The 21,314-nt window shown below is 40.4% G+C and overlaps 1 pseudogene; it reads right to left on the minus strand.

The window, feature by feature from the left end:
* Positions 1-20,908: 20,908 nt before the first annotated feature.
* LOC119334863 lies at positions 20,909-21,047 on the minus strand (annotated as a pseudogene).
* Positions 21,048-21,314: the final 267 nt, after the last annotated feature.

Consider the following 21,314-nt stretch of genomic DNA (forward strand, 5'->3'; position numbering starts at 1 on the left):
CCAAGCATTTGTTTCATACTTAGCCTTTTCAAACTCTTTCAACTTTCACGCAATATATGAGTGCGAGCCATGGACATAGCACTATGCGTGGAATAGAATGTGATGATGGAGGTTGTGTGAGAAGACAAAAGGGAGAAAGTCTCACATTGACGCGGCTAATCAACGGGCTATGGATATGCCCATCAATTGATGTCAATGCAAGGAGTATGGATTGCCATGCAACGGATGTACTAGAGCTATAAATATATGAAAGCTCAACAAAAGAAACTAAGTGGGTGTGCATCCAACTTGCTTGCTCACGAAGACCTAGGGAATTTTGAGGAAGCCAATCATTGGAATATACAAGCCAAGTTCTATAATGAAAAATTCCCACTAGTATATGAAAGTGACAAAGTAGGAGACTCTCTATCATGAAGATCATGGTGCTACTTTGAAGCACAAGTGTGGAAAAAGGATAGTAACATTGCCCCTTCTCTCTTTTTCTCTCATTTTTTTCTTTGGACCTTTTTTCTCTTTTTTATGGCCTCTTTTTTTCGTCCGGAATCTCATCCTGACTTGTGGGGGAATCATAGTCTCCATCATCCTTTCCTCACATGGGACAATGATCTAATAATGAAAATCATCACACTTTTATTTACTTACAACTCAAGAATGACAAATCGATACTTAGAATAAAATATGACTCTATGTGAATGCCTCCGGCGGTGTACCGGGATGTGGAGTGACATGTATGAAAGAATTATGAAGGTGGCTTTGACATAAATATGATGTCAACTACATGAGCATGCAAAGCAATATGGCAATGATGGAACGTGTCATAATAAATGGAACGGTGGAAAGTTGCATGGCAATATATCTCAGAATGGCTATGGAAATGCCATAATAGGTAGGTATGGTGGCTGTTTTGAGGAAGATATAAGGAGGCTTATGTGTGATAGAGCATATCATATCATGGGGTTTGGATGCACCGGCGAAGTTTGCACCAGCTCTCGAGGTGAGAAAGGGCAATGCACGCTACCTAAGAGGCTAGCAATGATGGAAGGGTGAGAGTGCGTATAATCCATGGACTCAACATTAGTCATAAAGATCTCACATACTTATTGCAAAAATCTACAAGTCATCAAAACCAAGCACTACGCACATGCTCCTAGGGGGATAGATTGGTAGGAAAATACCATCGCTCGTCCCCGACCGCCACTCATAAGGAAAGCAATCAAAGAACACCCCATGCTTCAAATTTGTCACACAACATTTACCATACGTGCATGCTACGGGACTTGCCAACTTCAATACAAGTATTTCTCAATTCCACAATTAATCAACTAGCACAACTCTAATATTACCACCTTCATATCTCAAAACAACTATCAAGAATCAAACTTCTCGTAGTATTCAATGCACTCTATATAAAAGTTTTTATTATACCCATCTTGGATGTCTACCATATTAGGACTAATTTTATAGCCAAAGCAAATTACCATGCTATTCTAAAAGACTCTCAAAATAATATAAGTGAAGCATGAGAGATCAATAATTTCTATAAAATAAAACCACCATCGTGCTCTGAAAAGATATAAGTGAAGCACTAGAGCAAGATTTATCTAGCTCAAAAGATATAAGCGAAGCACATAGAGTATTCTAATAAATTCCGATTCATGTGTGTCTCTCCAAAAGTTGTGTACAGCAAGGATGATTGTGGTAAACTAAAAAGCAAAGACTCAAATCATACAATATGCTTCAAGCAAAACACATATCATGTGGTGAATAAAAATATAGCCTCAAGTAAAGTTACCGATAGATGAAGACGAAAGAGGGGATGCCTTCCGGGGCATCCCCAAGCTTAGGCTTTTGATTGTCCTTGGATTTTACCTTGGTATGCCTTGGGCATCCCCAATCTTAGGCTCTTTCCACTCCTTGTTCCAAAATCCATCAAATCTTTACCCAAAAACTTGAAAACTTCACAGCACAAAACTCAACAAAAAATCTCATGAGCTCCATTAGTATATGAAAACAAATCACCACCTTAAGGTAATGTAATAAACTCATTATTTATTTATATTGGTGTTAAACCTACTGTATTCCAACTTCTCTATGGTTCATACCCCCCGATACTAGCCATAGATTCATCAAAATAAGCAAACCACACACGAAAAACAGAATCTCTAAAAAACAGAACAGTCTGTAGTAATCTGTAGGTTTCGAATACTTCTGTAACTTCAGAAATCCTCAGAAATTAGGAAGCCCTAAATAATTTGTATATTGATCTACTTTAGTTGGAACTGGTATTTTATCGCTCTCTGGTTAAAAATGAAAATTATTCTCGTGAGCGCAAACTTTCTATTTTTTCAGCAAGATCAAATAACAATCATCCAAGAAGATCCTAAAGGTTTTACTTGGCACAAACACTAATTAAAACATAAAAACACAATCATAATAGAGGATAGATGATTTATTTATTACTAAACAGGAACAAAAAGCAAGGAACAAAAATAAAATTGGGTTGCCTCCCAACAAGTGCTATCGTTTAACACCCCTAGCTAGGCATAAAAACAAGAATATATCTAGGTATTGTCATCTTTGATATACAATCCATATGTGGCTCTCATAATAGATTCATAATGTAATTTAATTTTATTTCTAGGAAAGTGTTCCATGCCTTTCCTTAACGGAATTTGGAATCTAATATTTCCTTCTTTCATGTCAATAATTGCACCAATCATTCCGAGGAAAGGTCTACCAAGAATAATAGGACATGTAGGATTGCAATCTATATCAAGAACAATGAAATCTACGGTCACATAATTCCTATTTGCAACAATAAGAACATCATTAATCATTCCCATAGGTTTCTTAATGGTGGAATCCGCAAGATACAAATTTAAAGAACAATCATCAAATTCACGGAAACCTAACACATCACACAAAGTTTTTGGAATCGTGGAAACACTAGCACCCAAATCACATAAAGCATAGCATTCATGATCTTTAATATTAATTTTAATAGTAGGTTCCCACTCATCATAAAGTTTTCTAGGGATAGAAACTTCCAATTCAAGTTTTTCTTCATAAGATTGCATTAAAGCATCAACGATATGTTTAGTAAAAGCTTTATTTTGATCATAAGCATGAGGAGAATTTAACATGGATTGCAATAAGGAAATACAATCTATCCAATATCAATTATCATAACTAAATTCCTTGAAATCCAAAATAGTGGGTTCATTGCTATGTAAAGTTTTGACCTCTTCAATCCCACTTTTACCAATTTTTGCATCAAGATCTAAAAACTCCAACTCATTGGGACGCCTTCTAACTAAAGTTGACTCATCTCCAGTCCCATATTTATAAAGATTCATATTGGCAAACAAAGACTTAATTGGAGATACACCAATCACTTTTAGATCTTCATCATTATTATCATGAAAACTAGAAGAACACGCTTTTACAAAGCAATCTTTTTTAGCACGCATCCTAGCGGTTCTTTGTTTGCACTCATCAATGGAAATTCTCATGGCTTTGAGAGACTCATTGATATCATGCTTAGGTGGAATAGATATAAGTTTCAAAGAATCAACATCAAGAAAAATTCTATCCACGTTCCTGGCCAACTCATCAATCTTAAGCAATTTTTCTTCAAGCAAAGCATCGAATTTCTTTTGCAAATTCATAAATTCTTTAACACTAGTCTCAAAATCAGAGGGCATCTTATTAAAATTTCCATAAGAGTTGTTGTAGGAATTACCATAATTATTAGATGAATTACTAGGGAACGACCTAGAATTAAAATTTCCTCTATAAGCGTTGTTACCAAAATTGTTCCTACCAACAAAATTCACATCCATAGATTCATTATTATTTTCAATCAAAGTGGACAAAGGCATATCGTTAGGATCAGAGAAACACTCTTATTAGCAAACAATTTCATAAGTTCATCCATCTTTCCACTCAAAACATTAATCTCTTTTATCGCATGAACTTTTTTACTAGTAGATCTTTCGGTGTGCCATTGAGAATAATTAACCATAATATTTTCTAGGAGTTTAGTAGCTTCTCCTAAAGTGATTTCCATAAAAGTGCCTCCCGCGGCCGAATCTAAAAGATTTCTAGAAGCAAAATTCAATCCAGCATAAAAATTCTGTATAATCATCCATAAATTCAAACCATGTGTAGGGCAATTGCGTATCATTAATTTCATCCTCTCCCACGCTTGTGCAACATGCTCATGATCAAGTTGCTTAAAATTCATAATATCGTTTCTAAGAGAGATGATCTTAGCGGGAGGAAAATACTTAGAGATAAAAGCATCTTTGCACTTATTCCATGGATCAATACTATTTTTAGGAAAAGAAGAGAACCAAGTTTTAGCATGATCTTTAAGAGAAAACGGAAATAACTTCAATTTAACAATATCATTATCCACATATTTCTTCTTTTGCATGTCACACAAATCAAAGAATCTGTTTAGATGGGTAGCAGCATCTTCACTAGGAAGGCCATCAAATTGATCTTTCATGACAAGATTTAGCAAAGCAGTATTAATTTCACAAGATTCTTCATCGGTAAGAGGATCAATCGGAGTGCTAACAAAATCATTGTTGGCGGTCTTGGAGAAGTCACATAATTTAGAATTATCTTGAGCCATTGTGACAAACAATCAATCCAACAAACAGTCACACAAGAGGCAAGCGAAAGAAGGCGAACGGAAAAAGGGCGAACAGAAAAGAGGCGAATAAAATGGCAAGGGTGAAGTGGGGGAGAGGAAATGAGAGACAAATGGCAAATAATTTAATGCGAGGGATAAGAGTTTGTGATGGGTACTTGGTATGTCTTGACTTGGTGTAGATCTCCCCGGTAACGGCGCTAGAAATCCTTCTTGCTACCTCTTGAGCATGTGTTGGTTTTCCCTTGAAGAGGAAAGGGTGATGCAGCAAAGTAGCGTAAGTATTTCCCTCAGTTTTTGAGAACCAAGGTATCAATCCAGTAGAAGACTACACGCAAATTGCCTAGTACCTGCACAAACAAATAAGAACCTTGCAACCAATGCGATAAAGGGGTTGTCAATCCCTTCACGGCCACTTGCAAAAGTGAGATCTGATAAAGATAATAAGATAAATATTTTTGGTATTTTTGTTGTATAGATTGAAAATCAAGATTGTAAAATAAATAGTAAACTAGAATTGTAGATCGAAAACTTATATGATGTAAAGTAGACCTGGGGGCCATAGGTTTCACTAGTGGCTTCTCTCAAGATAGCATCACGGTGGGTGAACAAAGTACTGCCGAGCAATTGATAGAAAAGCGCATAGTTATGAGAGTATCTAGGCATGATCATAAACATAGGCATCACGTCCATGTCAAGTAGACCGAAGCGATTATGCATCTACTACTATTACTCCACACATCGACCACTATCCAGCATGCATCTAGAGTATTAAGTTCATAAGAACAGAGTAACACATTAGGCAAGATGACATGATGTAGAGGGATAAAGTCAAGCAATATGATATAAACCCCATCTTTTATCCTCGATGACAACAATACAATACATGCGTTGCTGCCCCTACTGTCACTAGGAAAGGACACCGCAAGATTGAACCCAAAGCTAAGCACTTCTCCCATTGCAAGAAAGATCAATCTAGTAGGCCAAACCAAACTGATAATTCGAAGAGACTTGCAAAGATATCAAATCATGCATATAAGAATTCAGAGCAGAATCAAATATTGTTCATAGATAAACTTGATCATAAACCCACAATTCATCGGATCTCGGCAAACACACCGCAAAAAGAATTATATCGAATAGATCTCCACGAACATTGAGGAGAACTTTGTATTGAGATCCAAAGAGAGAGAAGAAGCCATCTAGCTAATAACCATGGACCCGAAGGTCTGTGGTAAACTACTCACACATCAAGGGAGAGGCTATGGTGTTGATGTAGAATCCCTCCATGATCGAATCCCCCTCCGGCAGATCACCGAAAAAGGTCCCCAGATGGGATCTCACGGGTACAGAAGGTTGCAGCGGTGGAAAAGTGGTTTCGTGGCTCCCCTGGATGTTTCCAGGGTATAAGAGTATACATAGGCGAAAGAAGTAGGTCGGTGGAGCTACGAGGGGCCCGCAATGGTGGGGGGCGAGCCTGCCCCCCTGGGCGTGCCGCCCTACCTCGTGGCCGCCTCATTGCTTCCTTGACCTCCACTCCAAGTCTCCTGGATTGCATTTGTTCCAAAGAAGATCCTCGCGAAGGTTTCATTCCGTTTGGATTCTGTTTGATATTCCTTTTCTGCAAAACACTGAAATAGGCAAAAAAACAACAATTTGCACTGGGCCTTCGGTTAATAGGTTAGTCCAAAAATAATATAAATGTGCATAATAAATCCCATTAAACATCCAAAACAGATAATATAATAGCAGGGAACAATCAAAAATTATAGATACGTTGGAGACGTATCAATGCATTACCGAACGAGTAAAGAGACTTGCCGGTAATGAGATTGAACTAGGTATAGAGATACCGACGATCGAATCTCGGGCAAGTAACATACCGACGGCAAAAGAAATAACGTATGTTGTCATTACGGTTTGATCAATAAAGATCTTTGAAGAATATGTAGGAATCAATATGAACATCCAGGTTCCGCTATTGGTTATTGACCGGAGAGGTGTCTCGGTCGTGTCTACATAGTTCTCGAACCCATAGGGTCCGCACGCTTAACGTTCGATGATGATTTTGTATAATATGAGTTATGTGATTTGGTGACGAATGTTGTTCGGAGTCCCGGATGAGATCACAAACATGATGAGGAGTCTTGAAATGGTCGAGAGGTAAAGATTCATATATTGGACAATGATATTCGGACACCGACCGGGGGTACCGGGTGCATATCGGGTCACCGGAAGGGGTTCCGAGTATCCCCCCGGCAACTACATGGGCCTTAATGGGCCAAGAGGGGGGACAGACCAGCCCCTAAGGGGCTGGTGCGCCCCTCCCGTACGGGCTGGCCAAATTGGAGTAGAAAAGGGGAAGTCGGAAAGGAAAAAAGGGAATAGGATTGCCCCTTCCCCCTCTTCCCTTCCTACTCCGAATAGGAATATGAAAGGGGGGAGGCCGAATTGGGAGGACCCCAAGTAGGATTCCTCCTACTTGGGGCGCCCCTTGGCTGCCTCTTCTCCCCTCCAACCTGAAAGAATTGGTGGAAGCGTATGCCTCTCTGGCAGAGACGCATATGTGTTATATAGCACAAGATTACAGGGTTTGGCCGATGGTTATTAGACTTAACCTCTACTCCAAGCTAAACACAAGATAAGAGATAAAGATCCATCTAAACTAACTACTAGTCATGTACAACAAATCACATGTACACAAAACAATGTTTACAAGTTGACACGACTTCTACAAGCCTATCGTCTAACATCCTCCCTCAATCTCAACATGTCAAAGTTTAGATTGTTCTTGAAGGCTTGGAATTGTCGAACTTGAAGTGGTTTAGTGAAACCATCAACAGCCTGATCTCCAGTTGGAATAAACTTTATCTCTAGCAACCTTCGAGCAACTCTTTCTCGAACAAAATGAAAATCAATCTCGATGTGTTTAGTCCTTGCATGAAACACATGATTTGCAGAAAGGTATGTTGCTCCAAGGTTATCACACCATAGATATGACACATGTGGTCTGTAAATACCCAACCCATCAAGTAATGTTTCAACCCACATTACCTCAACAATTGCATTTGTCAGGGATTTGTATTCTGCTTCAGTACTGGAATGTGAGACAGTAGCTTTTTTTCTTGGCATTCCATGACAAAAGATTAGTGCCAAGAAAAACAGCAAAGCCCCCTGTTGACCTCCTGTCATCTGACATCCTGCCCAGTCTGCATCAGAAAAGGCACTTACTATTGTTGAGGGAGACTTGCATATTGTTAGTCCAATTCCAGTACTACCCTGAATATATCTCAATATTCTTTTTACGGACGTCCAATGAGAAGAGGTAGGTGCATGCAGAAACTGACAAACCTTGTTAACAAAAAAAGATATATCAGGTCTTGTCAGTGTTAGATATTGAAGCGCCCCAACTATGCTTTGATATCTGGTTCCCTCTTCTAGACTTAGCAATTTTCCTTCATATAGTGATAGTTTTTCAATGGTTGACATAGGTGTGCTCGACGGTTTACAATCCTTCATTCCCACATGCTTTAGTATATCTGTGGCATACTTTTCTTGGCTGAGCAAGATGCCATCTTGCATTCTCTTTACTTCAATACCTAGAAAAGAATGAAGCTCTCCCAAGTCTTTGAGTGCAAAATCACCTTTTAAGTTTCTTAACAGTGCTGAAGTGGCTTCTTGTGATGAGCTAGCTACAATTATGTCATCAACATAAATTAACATAAACATGGTCACCTTTTCTTTCTTGAAGAAGAACAGAGAAGTATCTCCTTTTGATGGACGAAAGCCAAGCTGTTGCAGTTTCAAGCTTAGCCTTGAGTACCATGCTCTGGGTGCTTGTTTCAGACCATATAAAGCCTTGTCCAACTTGCACACATGATGTGGTTTGGTGCCATCTTCAAAATCAGGTGGCTGTAGCATATACACCACTTCCTCGAGAACGCCATGTAAGAACACATTCTAATACATCCAATTGGTGAAGACTCCATCCCCTGGAAATGGCAATAGACAGAACAAGTCTAATAGTAGCAGCTTTCACCACTGGACTAAAAGTATCCTCATAATCAATGCCGCAACGTTGTTTGAAACCTTTAGCTACTAACCTAGCCTTGTACCTGTCTATTGTACCATCAACTTTCTTTTTAATTTTATACACCCACTTGCAATCTATAATGTTCCTCCCTGGCTTATATGGAACTAGATGCCAAGTCTGATTTTTCATTAGTGCATCAAATTCACTATTCATAGCATTCTTCCAATTTTCATCATTTAAAGCTTCTAGAACATTTTCTAGCTCACCAGTAGCAGCAAAGCCCTGACACCTTTCTAGCATATCTATAATTTTTGATTGTTCCATGCTATTATATTATCAATCTTGGATGTTTTATATGCATTTATATGCTATTTTATATGATTTTGGGACTAACCTATTAACCTAGAGCCCAGTGCCAATTTCTGTTTTTCCTTGTTTTGAGTTTTATAGAAAAGGAGTACCAAACGGAGTCCAATTGACATGCCAATTTTTGTGGATTTTTTATGGACCAAAAGAAGCCCCCAAAGTAAAAGAGTTGGGCCAGAAGAGTCCCGAGCCATCCACGAGGGTGGAGGGCGCGCCCCCTATAAATACAGAAACCCCTAAAAAGAAACCTAGATTGGGAGTTCTGCCGCTGCAATTCTCTGTAGCCACCAAAAACCAATCGGGACCCTGTTCCGGCACCCTGCCGGAGGGGGGATCCATCACCGGTGGCCATCTTCATCATCCCGACGCTCTCCATGACGAGGAGGGAGTAGTTCACCCTCGGGGCTGAGTCTCTCTCTCGTGTTCTTGATTTGGCACGATCTTGATGTATCACGAGCTTTGCTATTATAGTTGGATCTTATGATGTTTCTCCCCCTCTACTCTCTTGTAATGTATTGAGTTTTCCCATTGAAGTTATCTTATCGGATTTAGTCTTTAAGGATTTGAGAACACTTGATGTATGTCTTGCGTGTGATACCCGTGGTGACAATGGGGTATTCTATTGATTCACTTGATGTATGTTTTGGTGATCAACTTGCGGGTTCCGTGACCTTGGGAATCTATGCATAGGGGTTGGCACACATTTTCGTCTTGACTCTTTGGTAGAAACTTTGGGGCACTCTTTGAAGTTCTTTGTGTTTGTTGAATAGATGAATCTGAGATTGTGTGATGCATATCATATAATCATACCCGCGAATACTTGAGGTGACATTGGAGTATCTAGGTGACATTAGGGTTTTGGTTGATTTGTGTCTTAAGGTGTTATTTTACTACGAACTCTAGGTCTGTTTGTGACACTTATAGGAATAGCCCAATGTATTGATCGGAAAGAATAACCTTGAGGTGGTTTCGTACCCTACAATAATCTCTTCGTTTGTTCTCCGCTATTAATGACTTTGGAGTGACTCTTTGTTGCATGTTGAGGGATTGTTATATGATCCAATTATGTTATTATTGTTGAGAGAACTCGCACTAGTGAAAGTATGAACCCTAGGCCTTGTTTTGAAGCATTGCAATACCGTTTTCGCTCACTTTTATCATTAGTTACCTTGCTGTTTTTATATTTTCAGATTACAAAAACCTATAACTACCATCCATATTGCACCTGTATCACCATCTCTTCGCCGAACTAGTGCACCTATACAATTCTATACAATTTGCCATTGTATTGGGTGTGTTGGGGACACAAGAGACTCTTTGTTATTTGGTTGCAGGGTTGTTTGAGAGAGACCATCTTCATCCTACGCCTCCCACGGATTGATAAACCTTAGGTCATCCACTTGAGGGAAATTTGCTACTGTCCTACAAACCTCTGCACTTGGAGGCCCAACAAAGTCTACAAGAAGAAGGTTGTGTAGTAGACATCAAGCCCGTAAACTTAAAGTTTTTGTTGTACCTGACCGTCCCATCTTTGGGCACCAAAGATTTTGTAATACCTCGTTGTGACCGAGTCACCCATGTGGTTGTAGTATTTGGTTGAGTTGTTGCCGCAGAAGATCCAGCAGCATGTACATGAGATCCTCCTCGTACTACCGCAGGCAAATCCCCTTCAGCAGATGTGCTATCCACCGGCCTCGGATCCGCTGCGCGTGGGGCAGAGGAGGGTGACCCATGAAGAGGCAACGCATGGCCGGGGACCCGCAAGGCGCTGTCCCGCAGCCAGCCGGCTCGCGCCAACTGTCGCGTGGCGACAAAGGCAGGTCAGCCCCACCCGACCGCTCCGCTGCGCCTGGTTGCGTGTCGTGCGCGGGCGGGCTAGCACCTGATGGTGTCTGGGGATCAGCCCCGGGATCCGCACCAGCAACAGGGGACCCGCCTGCACTGGATCTCCCGGGATCAGCGCCGCCAGCCGGATCTTCCTCGTGTCCAGCGCCAATGCAACTCTGGTTCTGCATAAAATCATGCGGCAGAACAACAATTTTTTACTGATCCCATTGGTAGCATCAGGATAACTATTAGCCAAATGATCATCTACATATTTCTCTCCCTCGTGATTAGTTGGATTTAAGAGCTCCGGAGGTAAAAGAATAATTTCGGCCCGAAGGCGAGCACCGGCGTTTGGATGCAAAGTGGCGAAGGGAAACACTGCCTCATCAAAGACTACATCTCTGGAAATATAAACTCGTCTGGTGGATATGTCAAGACACTTAAACCCCTTGTGAAGATTACTATAACCTAAAAAGGCACACTGTTTTGAACGGAATTGAAGTTTATGAGTGTTGTATGGATGTAAGTTCAGCCAACAAGTGCATCCAAAGACGTGGAGAGATGAGTAGTTAGGTTTCTCATGGCACAATTTTTGAAGAGGTGTTTCAAAGTTGATGACTTTACTTGGTAGTCTATTGATGAGATAGGTAGCCGCAATGAAGGCCTCGTCCCAAATTTGAGAGGCATGCATGCTTGGGCTAGAAGAGAGAGAGTCCAACCTCGACAATATGTCGATGTTTACGCTTTGCTGATCCATTTTGCTGGTGTGCGTGGGGACAGGAAACATGGTGAGATATGCCAACCTTAGTGAAAAAGGAATTTAGTTTCACATATTCTCCACCCCAGTCGGTTTGGAGAGCAAGAATTTTACGGTCAAATTGTCTTTCAACAAGGTTTTGAAAGTCAAGAAATTTTTGAAAAACTTCCGACTTATGTTTGATTAGGTAGATCCATTGAACTTACTAAAATCATCGATGAAGCTCACATAGTATTTCTTTCTACCTACAGATTCAACTGCTGGTCCCCACACATCAGAAAAATAAGTTCCAAAGGAAATTTTGATTCACTTATTGATTTTAGATAAGGCAACTGATGGCTTTTGCCTCGTTGACAAGAATCACAAACAAATTCATTGACTAACTTAACACATGGAAGCTTATTGTGGCTAATTATTTAGCTAACAATAGAAGATGAAGGATGCCCTAGGCGCCGGTGCCACCTATCCGAGGAGGGAGTTACACTTAGCACTTGCTTCTTGGCACCTCGTTCCATGTGTTTGACAGGGTATAATCCTCTCCTACCCCTGCCTTGCAGCAGAACCCTCTTCGATCCCTGATCCTTTACAGAAAAAGAATGAGGGTGAATTTCAACAAATGTATCGTTGTTAATGGCAAGTCGGCTAGTAGAGATTAGACTCTTGTCTGCCTCGGGAACATATAGGACATCATTAAGGAGAAGATCACGTTCAGGGGTAGAAATATGAGATTAACCAATATGGGTGATACGTCTCCGTCGTATTTACTTTTCCAAACACTTTTGCCCTTGTTTTGGACTCTAACTTGCTTGACTTGAATGGAAATAACCCGGACTGACGCTGTTTTCAGCAGAATTACCATGGTGTTATTTATGTGCAGGAACAAAAGTTCTCGGAATGACCTAAAACTTCACAGAACATCTATTCAGAAATAGTAAAGAATCCTTGCAAAAGATGAAGACCAGGGGGCCCACCACCTGTACACGAGGGTGGGGGGCGCGCCCCCTACCTCGTGGGCCCCCTGGAGCTCCTTCGACCTCAACTCCAACTCTATATATTTGGTTTCGGGGATAAAAAAATCAGAGAGAAGGATTCATCGCGTTTTACGATACGGAGCCATCACCAAGCCCTAAAACCTCTCGGGAGGGCTGATCTGGAGTCTGTTCGGGGCTCCGGAGAGGGGAATCCGTCGCCATCGTCATCATCAACCATCCTCCATCACCAATTTCATGATGCTCACCGCCGTGCGTGAGTAATTCCATCGTAGGCTTGCTGGACGGTGATGGGTTGTATGAGATCTATCATGTAATCGAGTTAGTTTTGTTAGGGTTTGATCCCTAGTATCCACTATGTTCTGAGATTGATGTTGCTATGACTTTGCTATGCTTAATGCTTGTCACTAGGGCCTGAGTGCCATGATTTCAGATCTGAACCTATTATGTTTTCATCAATATATGAGAGTTCTTGATCCTATCTTGCAATTCTATAGTCATCTATTATGTGTTATGATCCGTTAACCCTGAAGTGACAATAATCGGGATACTTACCGGTGATGACCATAGTTTGAGGAGTTCATGTATTCACTATGTGCTAATGCTTTGTTCCAGTACTCTATTAAAAGGAGGCCTTAATATCCCTTAGTTTCCATTAGGACCCCACTGCCACTGGAGGGTAGGACAAAAGATGGCATGCAAGTTCTTTTCCATAAGGACGTATGACTATATTCGGAATACATGCCTACATTACATTGATGAATTGGAGCTAGTTCTGTGTCACCCTAGGTTATGACTGTTACATGATGAACCGCATCCAGCATAATTCTCCATCACTGATCCATTGCCTACGAGCTTTCCATATACTGTTCTTCACTTATTTACTTTTCCATTGCTATTGCTATCATCACTAAAAAATACCAAAAACATTACTTTTGCTACCGCTACCACTACTATCATATTACTTTGCTACTAAACACTTTGTTGTAGATATCAAGTTTCCAGGTGTGGTTGAATTGACAACTCAGCTGTACTTGAGAATATTCTTTGGCTTCCCTTGTGTCGAATCAATAAATTTGGGTTGAATACTCTACCCTTGAAAACTGTTGCGATCCCCTATACTTGTGGGTTATCAAGACTATTTTCTGGCGCCGTTGACGAGGAGCATAGCTCTATTCTTTGAGTCACTTGGGATTTATATCTGCTTATAATTATGAAGAACTTGAGAGATCCAAAAACAAAGATTTATCCCTCAACTACGAGGGGAGGTAAGGAACTGCCATCTAGCTCTACACTTGATTCACCTTCTGTTTTGAGTAAGCTTGTGACACCTAAACCTGCCTCTGCTATTCGTTCTGATATGTCGCATGTTATTGATGATGCCACTTCTACTATGCATGATACTTATGATGAAACTACTTCTATGCTTGATACTACTGTGCCACTTGGTGAATTTCTTGATGAACAACTTGCTAGGGTTAGAGAGAATGAAAATATTGAATCTAATAATATTGATGAAAGTGATGATGAAGACTCACCTGTTATTCCTGAGGGCTATGTTTTTGAAAAATAAGCTGCTTTAGCTATTTTAGCTTGCAAAGATAGATACGAACTCAAGAAGTTATTAGCTAAATGGAAGCAACAATGTCTTAATGCTAGGATGAAACCTGACCCTGCTTTTGCTACTTCACCTATCTTTGTTACTGATAAGGATTATGAATTCTCTGTTGATCCTGATATAATTACTTTGGTTGAATCTGATCCTTTTCATGGCTATGAATCTGAAACTGTTGTGGCACATCTTACAAAATTAAATGATATAGCCACCCTGTTCACTAATGATGAGAGAACTCGCTACTTTTATATCCTTAAAATATTTTTGTTCTCATTAAAGGGTGATGCTAAGATATGATTTAATTCTCTTGATCCTGGTTGTGTGCGTAGTCCCAAGGATATGATTTATTACTTCTCTGCTAAATATTTCTCTGCTCATAAGAAACAAGCTGCTTTAAGGGATATATATATATATAATTTTGTGCAAATTGAAGAAGAGAGGCTCCCACAAGCTTGGGGGAGGCTTCTCCAATTACTTAATGCTTTGCCTGATCATCCTCTTAAGAAAATTGAAATACTTGATATCTTTTATAATGGACTAACCGATGCCTCCAGAGATTACCTGGATAGTTTTGCTGGTTATGTTTTCAGGGAAAGAACACCGAATGAAGCTGAAATTCTATTGAATAATATGTTGACAAATGAAAATAATTGGACACTTCCTGAACCAACCCCTGAGCCTATTCCTAAACCAACTCCGAAGAAGAGGGATGTTCTATTTCTCAGTCCTGAAGATATGCAAGAGGCAAAGAAATCTATGAAAGAAAAAGGTATTAAAGCTGAAGATGTTAAGAATTTACCTCCTATTGAAGAAATACACGGTCTTAATTTACCGCCTGTTGAAGAAACACATGATCTTAATCCATTACCTATTGAAGAAACTCATGGTCTTGATAACCCAACACAGGTAGTAAAGGTAAATTCTCTCTATAGATATGATAAAGCTGAAATCCCATTTACTAAGTTTGCTAGCCCATGCTTAGATGAGTTTGATAAATTTATGGCTAAGCAAGAAGATTTTAATGCTTATTTTGGTAGACAATTGAAATACAATTCCAATATGCTTGAACACTTGGGTGATTATATGGCTAATGGCAAAGGCGAACTTAAACTTATTAGTAAACATGCTTCTATGGTTACCACTCAAGTAGAACAAGTACTTAAAGCTCAAAATGATTTTCTCAATGAATTGAATAGTAAGAATAATGATTATGCTGTTAGAGTGGCTACTAGAACTGGTAGAATGACTCAGGAACCTTTGTATCTTGAAGGCCACCCTAAGAGAATTGAGCAAGATTCTCAGAGAAATAATATAGATGCACCTAGTCCTTCTAAAAGGAAGAAAAAGAAAAATGATAGGACTTTGCATGCTTCTAGTGAACCTATTGTTGATACACCTAAGAATCCAAATGATATTTCTATTTCTGATGCTGAAACACAATCTGGTAATGAACCTGAAACTAGTGATAATGTTAATGATAATGTTCATGATGATGCTCAACCTAGTAATGATAATGATATAGAAATTGAACCTACTGTTGATCTTGATAACCCACAATCAAAGAATCAACGTTATGATAAGAAAGACTTTGTTGCTAGGAAACACGGTAAGGACAAAGAACCATGGGATCAGAAACCCATGCCTTTTCCTCCCAAACTATCCAAGAAAAAGGATGATGAGGATTTTGAGCGCTTCGCTGAAATGATTAGACCTATCTTTTTGCGCATGCGATTAACTGATATCCTTAAAATGAATCCTTATGCTAAGTACATGACAGATATTGTTACTAATAAAAGAAAGATACCAGAAGCTGAAATTTCCACCATGCTTGCTAATTATACTTTTAAGGGTGGAATACCAAAGAAACTTGGAGATCCAGGAGTACCCACTATACCATGCTCCATTAAAAGAAACTATGTTAAAACTGCTTTATGTGATCTTGGAGTCGGTGTTAGTGTTATGCCTCTCTCTTTATACGTAGACTTGATTTGAATAAGTTGACACCTACTGAAATGTCTTTGCAAATGGCTGATAAATCAACTGCTATACCTGTCGGTATTTGTGAGGATGTGCCTGTTGTAGTTGCAAATGTTACTATTTTAATGGACTTTGTTATTCTTGATATTCCCGAGGACGATAGTATGTCTATTATTCTTGGAAGACCCTTTTTGAATACTGCAGGGGCTGTTATTGATTGCACTAAAGGCAATGTCACTTTTCATGTTAATGGTAATAAGCATACGGTACACTTTCCGAGGAAACAACCTCAAGTTGGAAAAATTCCATCGATTATATTTGGAGGTTTTGAATTTCCTCTTCCTACTGTCAAGAAGAAATATGATATTCTTATTATTGGGGATGTGCATATCCCCGTTGAGGTAACATAGTGTTATTCAAAATTTCTCCAGCTCCATGTTATTCAGAATGAGTTCGCTAACAAGACTTGATCAACCTTGTTAGTGGATTCCTTTTGATGATCATGAGATGGATGAAACTAGAAGGCACAACCTTCTGTACCCTACTTTTACTTTCTGTTATTTATTTTAAATAAAATAAAAATAGTATTTTCTGTCTGTTATCTGATTATCCGTGCAATATAAAATACCCCAAAAATTAAAGTTCTCCAAATGCCCTGAAATTTAAATATGATTTTTTCTGGAATATTTGAGAATATTTGGCACTGAGAACACCGCAGGAGGAGCTGGCACCTGGCCACGAGGGTCAGGGGCGCGCCCTACCCCCTGGGCGTGCCCCCTGCCTTGTGGGCCCACGGTGGCCCTCCGCCACTTACCATTTCACTCACACACTCATTGCTAGATGTCGGTGCTCATACCTTTTCATTATATCATCCATGCTAGTTTATTTTCCTTTTATGCTTTCTTCTTGTGTGTTTAATAAACCTTAAGAAAAACCAAAAAAATTAAGTTGTAGCTTTTAATTAGTTTACTTTCCATGCTTGTAGTAGTAATTAAAAAGAAACCCAAAAAGATTTCCTGTTCTTCTTTTGCTTGTTGGGAGCTTTCCCGTGTAAATAGTTTTATTTCTTTTCTTTTCTTTGGGGGTCGATAGGAGAAGACCATAATTAAATTGTTGAAGTAGCTCTTATATGCATTATTGTTGATCTGACAAAAGAGCCCATATTGCCTTGTCTTCTCCTGTTTATTGAATGCTTGCAGATTCCAGCTTAGTCCAATGCACGTGCACTCTTATTATTATTCACACTATTCGGTCGTGCAAGTGAAAGGCAATTATGACAATATATGATGGACTGACTGAGATGAGAAAAGCTGGTATGAACTCGACCTCTCTTGTTTTTGTAAATATGATTAGTTCATCGTTCCTGATTCAGCCTATTATGAATAAACATGTTTGCAATGACAACTAGAGATCATAGTTTCTTGTGCCATGCTTGATTAGCTAGGTGCTTATAATGGTTTACCTTGCATGCCAACATGCTATTAAAATGGTTGTGATGTGGTATGATAGGGTAGTATCCTCCTCTGAATGATTTAAGTGACTTGACTTGGCGCATGTTCACGCATGTAGTTGAAACAAAATCAACATAGCCTTCACAATATTTATGTTCATGGTGGATTATATCCTACTCATGCTTGCATTCGATGTTGATTAATTTTAATGCATGTTCATGACTGTTGTCGCTCTCTAGCTGGTCGCTTCCCAGTCTTTTGCTAGCCTTCACCTGTACTAAGCGGGAATACTGCTTGTGCATCCAAGTCCATAAACCCCAAAGTTATTCCATATGAGTACACCATTCCTACCTATATACGGTATCTACCTGCCGTTCCAAGTAAATTTGTATGTGCCAAACTCTAAACCTTCAAATAAATATCCTGTTTTGTATGCTCGAATAGCTCATGTATCAACTAGGGCTGTCCGTATCTTCCATGTTAGGCAGGTTATTGTCAAGAGGAGTGGACTCCGCTCCTCACCCACGAGAAAAATGGCTGGTCACCGGGATGCCCAGTCCCATGCTTTATGCAAATAAAATCAAAATAATTGCAAACAAAACTCCCCCTGTGACTCTTGTTAGTTGGAGGCACTCGTTGTTTCGAGCAAGCCATGGATTGATGCTTGTTGGTGGAGGGGGAGTATAAACTTTACCATTCAGTTTGGGAACCGCCTATAATGTGTGTAGCATGGAAGATATTGCCATCTTTTGGTTGTTATGTTGACAATGAAAGTATACCGCTCAAAATATTATTCCCCTCTATTTCAAAACCGAGCTCTGGCACCTCTACAAATACCCGCTTCCCTCTGCGAAGGGCCTATCTATTTACTTTTATGCTGAGTCATCATCCTCTTATGAAAAAGCACCAGTTGGAGAGCACCGCTGTCATTTGCATTCTTTACTGTTAGTTTACATTGAGTATGACTTGACTGTATCTCTTTTACCATGAATTACAATGTCTAGTCAGTCCTTGATCTTTAAAGGTGCTCTGCATTTACGTTTTGCGGTCTCAGAAAGGGCTAGCGAGATACCATCTTGTTATATTATATTATGATTGTTTTGAGAAAGTGTTGTCATCCGAGATTTATCATTATTGCTCGCTAGTTGATTATGCCATTAATATGAGTAAACTTGAGACCTAAGCGTTATTGTGAATGTGGTTAGTCATAATCTTTGCTGAAAACTTGAATGCTGGCTTTACATATTTACAACAACAAGAGCAAACAGAGTTTGTAAAAGTTTTTCTTTATCTCTTTCAGTTCATCAACTGAATTGCTTGAGGACAAGCAAAGGTTTAAGCTTGGGGGAGTTGATACGTCTCCGTCGTATCTACTTTTCCAAACACTTTTGCCCTTGTTTTGGACTCTAACTTGCATGATTTGAATGGAACTAACCCGGACTGACGCTGTTTTCAGCAGAATTACCATGGTGTTATTTATGTGCAGGAACAAAAGTTCTCGGAATGACCTGCAACTTCACGGAACATCTATTCGGAAATAATAAAAAATCCTTGCAAAAGATGAAGACCAGGGGGCCCACCACCTGTCCACGAGGGTGGGGGGCGCGCCCCCTACCTCGTGGCTCCCCTGGAGCTCCTCCGACCTCAACTCCAACTCTATATATTTGGTTTCAGGGAGAAAAAATCAAAGAGAAGGATTAATCGCGTTTTACAATATGGAGCCGTCGCCAAGCCCTAAAACCTCTCGAGAGGGCTGATCTGGAGTCCGTTCGGGGCTCCAGAGAGGGGAATCCGTCACCATCGTCATCATCAACCATCCTCCATCACCAATTTCATGATGCTCACCGCCGTGCGTGAGTAATTCCATCGTAGGCTTGCTGGACGGTGATGGGTTGGATGAGATCTATCATGTAATCGAGTTAGTTTTGTTAGGGTTTGATCCCTAGTACACACTATGTTCTGAGATTGATGTTTCTATGACTTTGCTATGCTTAATGCTTGTCACTAGGGCCCGAGTGCCATGATTTCATATATGAACCTATTATGTTTTCATCAATATATGCGAGTTCTTGATCCTATCTTGCAAGTCTATAGTCACCTATTATGTGTTATGATCCGTTAACCCCGAAGTGACAATAATCGGGATACTTACCGGTGATGACCATAGTTTGAGGAGTTCACGTATTCACTATGTGCTAATGCTTTGTTCCGATACTCTATTAAAAGGAGGCCTTGATATCCCTTAGTTTCCATTAGGACCCCGCTGCCACGGGAGGGTAGGACAAAAGATGGCATGCAAGTTTTTTTCCATAAGGACGTATGACTATATTCGGAATACATGCCTACATTACATTGATGAATTGGAGCTAGTTCTGTGTCACCCTAGGTTATGACTGTTACATGATGAACCGCATCCGGCATAATTCTCCATCACTGATCCATTGCCTACGAGCTTTCCATATACTGTTCTTCGCTTATTTACTTTTCCATTGCTATTGCTATCATCACTAAAAAATACCAAAAATATTACTTTTGCTACCGCTACCACTACTATCATATTACTTTGCTACTAAACACTTTGCTGCAGATATTAAGTTTCCAGGTGTGGTTGAATTGACAACTCAGCTGCTAATACTTGAGAATATTCTTTTGCTCCCCTTGTGTCAAATCAATAAATTTGGGTTGAATACTCTACCCTCGAAAACTGTTGCGATCCCCTATCCTTGTGGGTTATCAATGGGCTATAGTCATACCTGATCCACTCGCCGTGTGTATCTGATCATCTTCAATGTACCGGTCTCGAACCATGAGCTTCTCTAGATCACATGTGATGTGGTTTGTAGCACCACTACCCAGGTACCAGTTGTTGTCGACTCCATACCGGGGAGCCGCCATGTTTGCCGAGTGCTCCTCTCCCCCTTGGAATGAGGAGTCATAGCGCTTCCAGCATTTCCATGCCGAGTGCCCTATCTTGCCGCAGATTTGACAGGTCGGCATGGCAGAGGGATTGTTGGAGTAGTCCCCACCACCCCCGCCGTTGCCCCCATTCCCACGGTTTGGTGGGTTGGGTGACTTGGGGAAGTTTCCGCGGGCGCGATCACCACCACCTCCAGTCTGTTTGTTGGGGAAGTTACGACCGAGGTCACCACCGCCGCCGTTGTTCTTGTTGAAGCGGCCGCGAGTCGCGGCATTTGCAGATGACTGGGAGGATCCGCCGCACAGGCTCATGTGTGTGTCGAAGCTCAGCAGCTATGAATACAGCTCTGGGACTGCGACTGGTTCGACCCTGGAGCACATGGCCGAGACCACCGGGTCGAACTCCTCATCGAGTCCAGCAAGGATGTGAGAAACAACATCTTCTTCATCAACCTTCTTCCCAGAAGCCATTAGTTCATCACACAAAGATATAATCTTACCAACGTAATCAGTGATGCCATTGTTGCCCTTTTGAAGGTTCGCCAGCGCAATCCAGACATTGACCGTTCTTGCACGCGTGTGTGAGGCGAGCATGGCTTGCATCGTGTTACACAACTCTGCTGCGGTGTGGCACGTGGCCACCTGAATTGCCATCTCATGCGGGAGCGAGGTCAGCAGGTATGAGAACACCTGCTGATCCCTCGCGTACCACATGGAAAACTC

The sequence above is a fragment of the Triticum dicoccoides genome, chromosome 7A, assembly GCF_002162155.2.
Source record: "Triticum dicoccoides isolate Atlit2015 ecotype Zavitan chromosome 7A, WEW_v2.0, whole genome shotgun sequence".
NCBI lineage: Eukaryota > Viridiplantae > Streptophyta > Magnoliopsida > Poales > Poaceae > Triticum > Triticum dicoccoides.